Source organism: Tamandua tetradactyla, chromosome 25 (genome assembly GCF_023851605.1).
Source record: "Tamandua tetradactyla isolate mTamTet1 chromosome 25, mTamTet1.pri, whole genome shotgun sequence".
Classification (NCBI taxonomy): Eukaryota; Metazoa; Chordata; class Mammalia; order Pilosa; family Myrmecophagidae; genus Tamandua; species Tamandua tetradactyla.
In genome coordinates, this window is record NC_135351.1 from 45,602,145 (window position 1) to 45,614,045 (window position 11,901).

The 11,901-nt window shown below is 45.1% G+C and overlaps 1 pseudogene; it reads left to right on the plus strand.

Moving 5' to 3' along the window:
* Positions 1-8,939: 8,939 nt before the first annotated feature.
* Positions 8,940-11,453, plus strand: LOC143668843 (SERPINE1 mRNA-binding protein 1 pseudogene; annotated as a pseudogene).
* Positions 11,454-11,901: the final 448 nt, after the last annotated feature.

The following is an 11,901-nucleotide window of genomic DNA, read 5'->3' on the forward strand; positions in this document are numbered from 1 at the left end:
GCTCCAGGCTGGCCCACCTGCTGGCCGGGGAGAACTTCCCTGAGTGGGTCCAGAGCCATTAGCACCCACAGGGAGCTGGGAGGCAAGCCTGGCTGACCACCACAAAGGGTCATGTCCCCAGGCACGAGGAGTGGTCATCTGGACAGGCAAAGTGCGGGTTACAAGATTAATGTTCAAAAATCAGTAATGTTTCTATGCACAGGTAATGACCTAAAAGAGGAGAAAATTAAGGACAAATTCCATTGAAAATAGTGACCAAAAGAACCAGGTATGTAGGAATAAGCCTAACTAGGGATGTGGACTTGTCACAGAAAAAAAGCTACAAAACATTGCTAAAAGAAATAAAAAATGACCTAAATAGATGGAAAGACATTCCATTCTCATGGATAGGAAGGTTGAATGTTAAGATGTCAATTCTACCCAAATTGATCTACAGATTCAACTCAATACCAATCAAAATCCCAAAAACCTACTTTAAAGACTTGGTAAAGCTAGTTGTCAAATCTATTTGGAAGGGAAAGAGACCCTGAATAGCCAAAAATATCCTACAAGAAGAGGAAAGTGGTACAACTAACATTTTTTGACTTAAACACTTACTACAAAGCCACAGTGGTCAAAACAGCATGGTACTGACCCAGAGACAGATGTTTTGATAGATGGAGTAGAATCAAGACTGTGGAAACAGACCACCAAATCAATGGACAATTGATCTTGGAAAAATCACCTCAAATCCACTGAACTGGGGCAGAATGGTCTTTTCAATAAATGGGCATGGGAGAATTGGATTTCAACAGCCAAAAGAATGAAAGAGTGCCCTACCTTACACTCTATATAAAGATTAATTCAAAATGGGTTAAAGACTTAAAACTAAGAGCCAGTACCTTAAATTTTCTAGATGAACATACAAGGAAACATCTTCAAGATCTAGTAATAAGAGGTACCTTCTTAAACTTTACACCCAAAGCATAAGCAGCAAAAGAGAAAATAGATAAATGGGAATTCCTTAAGATCAAGAACTTCTGTTCCTCAAAGGACTTTCTCGAAAAGGTGAAGAGACAGTGAGCTCAATGGAAGAAAATATTTGGAAACTACATATCAAATAAAGGCTTGATGTCTTGTATACATAAATAAATTATACAGCTCAACAACAAAAGGTCAACTCAATTATAAAATGGGCAGAAGGTATGAACAGACACTTTTCTGAAGATCAAATACAGATGGCTCAAAAGCACATGAAGAGATGCTCATTTTCATTAGCTATAAGAAATGCAAATTGAGGTAACAATGAGCTATCACCTCACACCTATAAGATTCGATCAAACGAAGAGGAAACTACAAATGCTGGAGAGGATATGGAGATATTGGAACATTTATTCACTGCTGGTGGGAATGTATATTGGTGCATCACTGTGGGAACAGTTTGGCAGTTCCTCAGAAAGCTAAATATTGAGTTGCCCTATGACTCAGTAATAACAATACTCAGTATATACCCAGAAGAGCAGACAGTAGTAGCACAGACATTTGCACACACATGTTCATAACAGCACTATTCACAATTACGAAAAGACGGAAACAATCCAAGTTTCCATCAACAGACAAGTTGATAAGCAAAATGTGTTATATACATATGATGAAATATTTTGAGGCAGTAAGACAAAATGACGTCCTGAAGCACATGAAAACATGGATGAGACTTGAGAACATAATGCTGAGGGAAATAAATCAGACACGAAAGGAAAGATACCATGTGATTTTGCTACCATGACCTTGGTGAAGGCCATCTCAGAGGTCACACTGTAGAATATGGCTGACCTAGAGGCACACAAAGGTTAGACACGGGGGAATGGCTACCAATGGGGCTGGACCTAAATGCAAGGGAATGGACAGAAGTGATAGTAGCTGTCAGTGGGGTTACAAGTAACATTGCCATACTGAAGATGGACATGATTGAAAGGGATGTATAGTGCCAAGTATCCCAATGATTAAATCTGCGATTATAAATAAGTGCTCACATGACCTATTTCAAAGGTATGATATTGAACAGAATCAATAGTAGAGGGCAGTAGCGGGAAAACCAAGAACGCCTGCTATGGCTACAGCTAATAGGAAGACACAGCAGTGCCACAGCACTGCCAGGGGAAACCAGCTCGGGATGGGGGACAAGTGATAAGGGGTAGTTTTGATTTGATAGTTGGTGACACTGTGTTGCCAGTTCTCCGTCATTATGGACCAATGGAAACTGTCTACAGCTGAGAGCACTGCTGACTGTACACCCAGGTGAGGGAACTGTAAGACACAGTTTACTCTGGACATTATCCACGACGCCCAACAGATGGAGGGAGCCGCAGGGTACAGTGACCGAGAAGCAGAACAGCGGACAACGATGCATTTGTATGATGGAATATGGTGCGTCTACAAAACGGAAAGACATCAAGAGGCATGCAATGAACTGAATAAACCTTGGAGACAATGTGGTGTGCAAAATAAGACAGAAACAAAACAACAAATATGCTGAGGCCTCTCAGAAAGTACCTATACGAAAATGGGAGCCTAGAATGCAAGCCCACAGCAGCCACACTGAGTCTGCAGCTGCAAGTGTGTTTCTGGGTGCTGACACACGGAGCTGTGTGTGCACAGCTGGTGTTTCCCTGGACTCTGAGTCACTCTGTGAGCCCTAAGGCCCAGAAGTGGAGAGCTGCCGCCCGAAGGTGAGCACAGCTATGTAAGTCAACAGTCAGAGTAACCGAAAAAGAGGTCAGCCCTCAATTGCAGACAGAAACGAAGCCAATCTGGCTGGAACTAAGGTAACTGAAAACACAGGGTAAAAGATGATACTGTGCGTGCTCAGAGCTTCAGCTGCTGCGGGAGACAAAGGCACAGAGGCTTATTACATCTAGAACCTGCATTTTCTGTAACACACAATCTAAGTCAGCCTGTCTGGAGAGCTCATTTATACCACACAGACTCCTGGAGCCCAGAACGGGAGCACGGCCTTGTAGTTCTGCACAGCTTAATGTAACACCAGGAACTTCCCAGGCTCTGGTGGGCTGATAATTAAAAAGTATTGATAGAGTCCCTTGAGGGTCCAAAAGAAAAATAAAATATGTAACTCCTAAACTTTCCCATCTGGGAAGCCCCAAGTTCCCTCTCAACTACTGGGGACTCCCATGAAAATCATCCAAGCCCTGGGTTTTGGGGCACACCCTTAGGAAACTTATTTCTGTGGGGGAGACGCTAAGACTCCCCAGAACGAGGCCTAAGAGATGCCTCCAGGAAGCCTCTTTGTTGCTCAGATGTGGCCTCTCTGTCTCCAAGTCCAGCTCTGCAAGGAGAATCATTACCCTCCCTATTACATAGGACATGACATTCAGGGGTGAAAATCTTCCTGACAACGTGGGGCCTGACTCCCAGGAATGAGCCTGGCCCTGGCACCCTGGGATCAACAATACCCTCCTGACCAAAGTGGGAAAGAAGTGTGATAAAGTAAGACACCAGTGGCCAGGGAGGTCAGATGGGGTCGAGAGGCTGTTCTGGAGGCTGCTCTCCACAAGCTGCAGTCAGACAGGGCTGATTGCCAGGGTTTGCTAACCCCCAACCACATCGCTCCTGTTGACTCTTAGGCACACCTCATGAGTATTCAACCTTACGCTATAGTTACACCTTCTCCTTCACCTGTGGGTGACCTACCCCCACTGTAACACCAACCTCCATGCCATCGCCACGCCGCGGCCGGCATTTCCGCACGTCTGCTCTGACATAATTAGACCATAATTCATCATCTGGAGCCACTGAGCGCCTGACCCTCAGCCTGCCTGCCTTTGCTGAATGCTATAAAACTCAGAGCTGCTGCAGTTCAGGGAAACAGATCGCAGCGTTTATCCCCTATTCCCCTTGCTTTGCACAGCGCAATAAAAGGTCTTTCTCTCTCTGAAATCCCAGTCTCAGGATTGAATCTTGTCACATTTTGTCCAGCATAAAAGGGACCCACAAATACAAATTGCCTCGAAAAGTGGTTTCAAATACAAGCTACATTTTGAAACCAAGAGACTCTGTGAAAATCAGAATTCTAGCTTCTGATTAAAGCCAGCTTAGGCAGGACTCTCCTTCTGTCACCTGTCCCACCCCTACCCCCACCCCCGCCGCAGGGAAGGCTCGGGTGGGCAGAGGGGCTCGACGTCTTAGGAAAGCCTCGGGGGTGCAGCAAAACACGACTTGCCTTTGCTTTCACGAAACTATTCTGCAGGTGCAGTGGGGGGTCGGGGGGTGAGGGAACAATTTGGAAGCAAGAAACCAGCTGGGGTTTATTATAGTAATCCAACAAAAAGATGACAAAGTGCAAAGCTCGTCAGTGACAGCAGCAGTGAGAGGGAGGATGCAGAAACAGAACTTCTGGAAGAGTCACAGAGAATGGGAAACGGAGGGAACACAAGTTATGAGGGAAATTGTGTCCAAGATTCTTCGAATATTTCTCATTCTGGGGATTGTGTGTTGCCATCAACCACTCAGAACAGACACTGGGTAGAAAAATAACTCATTTCGTTTCTTTGTGGCCTGTTTGGATCAGAGGCTGGACCTTAGCTCTCTTTGCGTGACCAGCTTCCCACAGGCCTCTGAAGAAATGCTGAGCTCAGCTAAGCTTACTGATTTCTACTTGTCTGCAGGACGGTCATCCAGTGGAAACATCAGAGGTCCCCGTGTCATTTCAGAGCCCAAGCTAAAGCTGGAGATGCTTACTGAGGCAGGGGCAGCATTTTGCTTTCTTGGCTGTCTGATTTCCAAGAGGAGTGTTTTATTAAGGCATACTCATTACAAATAAAAGTTAACTATAAGTTTATGATTTATTTGTTCGCTGTTATGATTACCACATGTGCTTAGCATATTATAATAATTAGCAGATATTGATACTTTTACCACCCCCTCTCCTGTGCCTCAGCATATACAACACAAAGGGAAATTTTATTCTTTTTTCCCACCAAAGGATATTTCTAAGAGACTCTAAATTGACAACAAATCTAATTTCTTATAGAGTCATCAGGCAATGTAAAAGGAACTCAAATGGTTTTAAAAACAAATATATCAACTCTAATTTGACTAAAGTTTCATGTAGCAATTATTTTCAGGAAAAAAGGTCTGGTGAGTCAAACCAGTTCAAAATGTAAGCAATGCCATAAGCAAACATTGATGGCTCACTTAAAGGTATAAAACTATACAACAAGTGTCTTTTAACCAAATAGTCATTGCTTAAATTGTTGAGGATTTTTTTAGAGCAAATATAGTCAAAATCTGCTATATTCAGGAAAAAAATAAGCATGATGCCTGTTTACATGCCGGCCACACTCAGCCTCTCCTGGGCTTGTCTACAGGGAAGCGCAAAGGAAACAAACAAAGCAAAGGGGGAAGGTCTGCAAGCCAGCAGTTGGAGGTCCCACGAGGTCCTGGGTAGAGAGCTCTGGAGAAGCACAGTCCATTCAGCTGTCCCTTTTGTGATGTTCCTGGCCATCAATGATCAACACCAATATTCTCATTAGGTGTTTACAATATGGTAATATTTCATCATTCGTTTGTCATATATTAGTGGACATACTTCTATGGACAGAAATATTTGCTCAACGCTCTGATTTTCTCGAAGATAGCTCCTACAGGAAAGATCTGTCGAACGCCTGCGTATTTCCTCTCGCCCACTGGTTTTCGGAAGGGCAGTCGGTAGGCTGGCAGCCTCCGGGCGTGAGGAGGGGCTTCTCAGCATGATGCTGTGCTCATGGGTTGAACACATGGAGTCTCAGTGTGTTTCGTGATTTCCTATGGAGCTCAGCCGTCCCGCCTCTGGCCGGGAGTGGAGGTGGGCTTCTTGGGGCTGGCCACCGAGCCTTTAGACCAGGGGTCTCTGATGACATTCTCACTCTCTGGACTAAGAAGGCGGGAGGCTTAGCCAGCTCTCTCCTGCCCAGACCCGGAGTGAGCTTTTCCCCAGCACTCGGGCTGCTTTAGCAAGTGGTGGCACCTAGAAACAAGTGCAAGCGTGTCTGATTTTAATGCCAGAAAATCTGAGCAGCGCAATCACAGGGACAGTGTTTTTGCCCCTTGGATGGGCTTGTGCCTGAAATAGGTCCTGACACGTGCTGTTTCCTCCCTCCTCTCACTTGCCCACCCCCACGCCCAGGCGTGCCCAGTGTAGGCTCCCCGTGCGGGGTGTCACGTCACATCCTGCTGCCCTGAAGATGTGGCCCTAATTTCCAGGCTAGACCGCACCCCTCAGCAAGGCGGGCACCGCTCTGATTTTCTTATCGTGTGTCGTGGGCCCCAAGCAAATGCCTGGCATAAAAACTAACACCCAATAAGTGGTGATTAAACAAATGAACAAACAAATTAGATCATTCTATTAAGATAGAAATTCAGAACCTGTCAAATATAATGCAAAATACCTTTCAATTAAAAAAAAAAGAGAAATATACAATGATATGAGATGGCTTTCAATAAAAATATTGTGGAAATTGTTTCTGCATTTTGAGTAATTACTATATGGATACTATAGGTAAAAAAAAAAACAAAAAACTAGTTTTATTTTCTTCTTATTCCCAGGAAATTACCAGCCATGATCTAGAAGAGCAGCATTCAAACTTGTTTTAACCATAACTTACAGTGAAAGATGCATTTAATATTGCAGCCGCACACGTACACACATACACGTGAACCCATACACAAATGATGAAGTATTTATCCAGACCACATATGGTGGGTTTGATATATTCTACCCTGTTTTATTTTTCAAATTGCTAGTGGCAAATGGCCTGAGTTTGAGAAACACGGGTGAAGAGGGAGACGCACAAGCGGCCCAGCAGCCACATTCACTCTGAGGTGCTGGGGCAGGACTCGGGCGGCGTGAGGCACCAGGCAGGACATTGCCTGCACCCTGCACGGAGGTGAGTGTGAGCAGGTGGACGAGGAAAGGAGGCGCGAAGGGAGCGGAGGGCGCGGGGCGGGAGGGCATGTGCTCGGCCTGCGTGAGGTCCCGTGCCAGGGCCCCAGCCTGCGGCTCATCAGCCTTGAACCAGGTGCCAGGCAGGCAGAAACGGGAGGGGAGAGAGGGCTGCAAAAGACGGGGTTCACTGGAAGCTCTTGAAAGCGCTGACCCTTCTAAGGGATTCACCTTCTGTCCTTAGGGTGGGGATCACACTTCAGCACTGCTGTGGGAACCATCGCTGTTAGAAATCAGTGGATGGCGGGCGCACAGCTTCCCTATTGGTGCGCAGCTTTCATGCCGATAGTCAAATCCCTCTAAGGCAGGTGGCCCAAGCGCTGAGACAGCTCAGCTGGGGGCTCCTGCACTCCCCAGGGAGGCCCCCCCCAAGGGCTTCACCTGCTCCTCGTGTCTGCGGGGAGCGGGGTGGGGGGAGAAGACCAGCCACATAAAGACCTTGCTTGGGGGAGGGTGAATGTGAGGGTCCCTGAAGCTGCTGGTGACGGGGGGGGGGGGGCAGGAGGCGACCTGCAAAAAGAGGATTCAGGAAGCCGTGACCTATCCTCCAGGCGGGAATTTCTTCCCGGCCCCCCACCTCCCCACGGCCTCTGCTTTCTCAGTCAAGAAAGCAGCTTCTCTTCCTTAAGTCCCTTCACCCTTTCCCAGCACACCTTCCTGCTCAGGGCGTCACTGTCATGTCGAGAGCACATCTCACCCTCTATTCAAAATCTTCTCCCCTGCCACATTGTAACGTGGAGTAAACACTTAATAAATTAAAGGTGGGCTCTGTGAGTTCTGTCAGTTTCAGCCACTGCAAAAACAAATGACCTCTTCTAAAATCACAAGATAAAGGCTGGATCCCCTTTAATCTAGAAGTTATGCATGGCAACTGTGATGCTTCTTCACTGTGATTCTGTTTTTTCACGCTATATGCTGGGTTCACGTGTCATTAATCTTCAGTGCGAGTATCCCATTATTGCAGCACCACTTGTTGAATTTTTGTTTTTGTTTGTTTGTTTTTGGGGAAGTGCATGGACCAGGAATCAAACCTGGGTCTTGCACATAGCAGGCAAGAACTCTACCACTGTGCTACCCTCGCACCTCGTCTTCATTGTGATTTTAAATTATTGCTCCATTCAGTAAGTGCAGAAGTAAGTGAATCAGAATTCAAATTCTTGATCATCAAAGGGGGAAATCTTAACTTTAAAGTTATAATAACAGCATTAGCAAAAAATAAAATGTAACAAAAATGGAATTTCAGAATATGTTATCACCACAATGGAATGCACAGAGGTTCTTTCCACCCACGCCCTTTATCTCACAGCACTGTCAGAACTACTGTAGGGGCCTAACTTCACCAAGCTAGGTAAAGGCCCCACTCTGTCACAAATGCACTGGATGGTTTCTGAGGCACTGACCAACCAGCTTATCTCCGGTTACCTGGTAGGCAATATTCAACCATTAGAGATTTAATCCTTTGACTCAGAAGTTCATTGCCCGGGAGGAAGACAACACAGCATCCTGTATTAACATGGAAGCGGAAATGGTTTTATCAGAGGACTCAAGGGAGAGCACATAGATGTGCAAATATCTGAGAGCCAGAAAGAGTGGCCAGTCCCAGGGAAGGGACAGGAACGGGGCCAGACGCTGTGCAGGTGGTGCTCCTGGTCCCGGCCATAGCCCAGCTGAGAGGGAGACAAACTTGATGGATGAAGGAGCTGCTTTTCTTTAAAAGGACAATCGTACGCGTTCTTGCATTTGTGTTACGAAAAACAGATTTGGTTAAAAGATTCCAAGGTTTTCAGCTATCCTGCCAATGATTCTGACACTTCTGACATCTGCACAAAGGATGTAGCAGTACCACACAAAACCGCTAGGCCAAAAGTGTTTGTATAATTTCCGGGCCGGCCATCTTGTGGGAAGAGCTCAAGCAGGCGCTGTTGGCTCGGCGCGGCCCGCTGCAATCCGTGGAGGAACGCACCGCCGAGCCACCATCATGCCTGGCCACTTACAGGAAGGCTTCGGCTGCGTGGTCACGAACCGATTCGATCAGTTATTTGACGACGAATCGGATCCCTTCGAGGTGTTGAAGGCGGCAGAGAACAAGAAAAAAGAAGCCGGCGGGGGCAGCGTTGGGGGCCCTGGGGCCAAGAGTGCAGCTCAGGCCGCAGCCCAGACCAACTCCAACGCGGCAGGCAAACAGCTGCATAAGGAGTCCCAGAAAGGCCGCAAGAACCCGCTGCTCCCCAGCGTTGGTGTGGTTGACAAGAAAGAGGAGGCACAGCCGCCCGTGGCGCTTAAGAAAGAAGGAATAAGACGTGTTGGCAGAAGACCTGATCAACAACTTCAGGGTGAAGGGAAAATAGTTGATAGGAGACCAGAAAGGCGACCGCCTCGAGAACGACGATTTGAGAAGCCACTTGAAGAAAAGGGTGAAGGAGGAGAATTTTCAGTTGATCGACCGATGATTGACTGGCCTATCCGGGGCCGTGGTGGTCTTGGAAGAGGTCGAGGAGGCCATGGACGTGGACTGGGCCGAGGAGATGGATTTGATTCTCGTGGCAAACGTGAATTTGATAGGCATAGTGGAAGCGATAGATCTTCTTTTTCACATTACAGTGGCCTGAAGCATGAGGACAAACGTGGAGGTAGCGGATCTCACAACTGGGGAACTGTCAAAGACGAATTAACTGACTTGGAGCAATCAAATGTGACTGAGGAAACACCTGAAGGTGAAGAACATCCAGTGGCAGACACGGAAAATAAGGAGAATGAAGTTGAAGAGGTAAAGGAAGAAGGTCCAAAAGAGATGACTCTGGATGAATGGAAGGCTATTCAAAATAAGGACCGGGCAAAAGTAGAATTTAATATCCAAAAACCAAAGGAAGGTGCTGATGGGCAGTGGAAAAAGGGATTTGTTCTTCATAAGTCAAAGAGTGAAGAGGCTCATGCTGAAGATTCAGTTATGGACCATCATTTCCGGAAGCCAGCAAATGATATAACGTCTCAGCTGGAGATCAATTTTGGAGACCTTGGCCGCCCAGGACGTGGTGGCAGGGGAGGACGTGGTGGACGTGGGCATGGTGGACGTCCTAATCGTGGCAGCAGGACTGACAAGTCAAGTGCTTCTGCTCCTGATGTAGATGACCCAGAGGCATTCCCAGCTCTGGCTTAACTGGATGCCATAAGACAACCGGTTCCTTTGTGGACCCTCCTCTCTGAGGCTTTGCACGCTTAAGGATCCCAAACGACTAAGAAATTTAAAAAAAAAAAAAAAAAAGACTGTCATTCATACCATTCACACCTAAAGACTGAATTTTATCTGTTTTGAAAATGAACTTCTCTCACTACACAGAAGTAACAAATATGGTAGTCAGTTTTGTATTTAGAACCGTATTGGTAGCAGGGATGTTTTCATAATTTTCAGAGATTATGCATTCTTCATGAATACTTTTGTATTGCTGCTTGCAAATATGCATTTCCAAACTTGAAATATAGGTCTGAACAGTGTGTACCAGTTTAAAGCTTTCACTTCATTTGTGTTTTTTTAAGGATCTAGACGTTCCCCCAATTACAAGCTGGTTTAAAATGTTGGACATACCAATTTTAATACCTGCTTCGCATTTTCACACATGGTCAACTGGGATATGTAAACTTGATTTGTCAAATTTTATGCTTTATGTAATACTAACTACTATTTTAACTTAGTTTTAATATTTTCATTTTTACGGAAAAATCTTTTCAATTCTCATGATAGCTGTTATATATGCTAAATGTTTATGTACAAGATATCAGTACTTGAACAAATTCAAAGCACATTGGTTTATTAACCTTGCTTCTACAGTGATGCATAGTTCATTAGGTTCAAGTTATAATTGATTCACAATTTCAGCTATATTAAAAATTTGTGACTTTCCCATTTTAAAAGGCAGATTAAATTGGTGAAAGTTGTTGAAGCTACTTACTGTTGGGAGACAAATCCTATCAAATGAAATAGTTATGTTGGTGTGGATGTTTTCCCCTCCAACAGGGTGGGTGGAATAGGTTGATTTGGCTAATACATAATATTTAAATCGTTCCTGTAAAATAAGTGTCTGGCTATTCAGTATGATTTGTGTGCGTGTGAGGTCCCCAGATCAAAATTGTACAGCTATAATCAACAACCCTTTAACTCTTTGTTCTAAAGAAACCAAAGGGCACTGGTTAGCATGGTGAAGTGGGGAAGTATTTTAATATTTGGACTTTGGAAAGCAGACAGCTTTACTTTGTAAGGTTGGAACAGCAGCACCATCCAACAAATATAAACCAAAAATCTTAACTATTTTCAAATTTCCTATATTGCTGTATTTTGGTCTTTAGTTGATAGATGAAAGTTTATTCCACAAAAGGTGATAAGTATGTTTTCCCTCTTTCCCCGTTAGAAAATTAGGTTAATAATGGGTTCCTTGAACAGGAGCAGCACCACTTATTAAAAATACTTGGAAAAAATGATCAATAAACAAGTTTTCTAGGATTTCTTAAAAAAAAAAAAAAAATATCCATTCTGGGGCTTCTACTGTACTAAGAGTGACAGAGGAAATGAAAACATTTTTTAATCACCATTTTTAGACTTAAATTACCCATAAAAATAACGTGAAAATGGGTCTTAAACTGAGAGGTTCTGTCTTTTGGCAGCCAAAGTTACAGCACTAAAAAGCATAAGTATAAAGTAGCTCAAAAACGGTGTTGTCAGTAGCATGGCAGGTAAGTGATGGCAGGTAAGTGATGGCTGCTGTAACGTGAGACGTGTTTTAGGGCCTCCTTACGCAAAGGGAGGCACTTGCCCAGGAGGCGAGGAAGCTGGGCAGGAAACGGCTGATGGTCCCTGGACAAGCGCTTAAGTGCCAAACGGAGGCGCGAGGACAGTGTACCTGGGAGAGCACCCTCACCACCTGCTGGAGTCG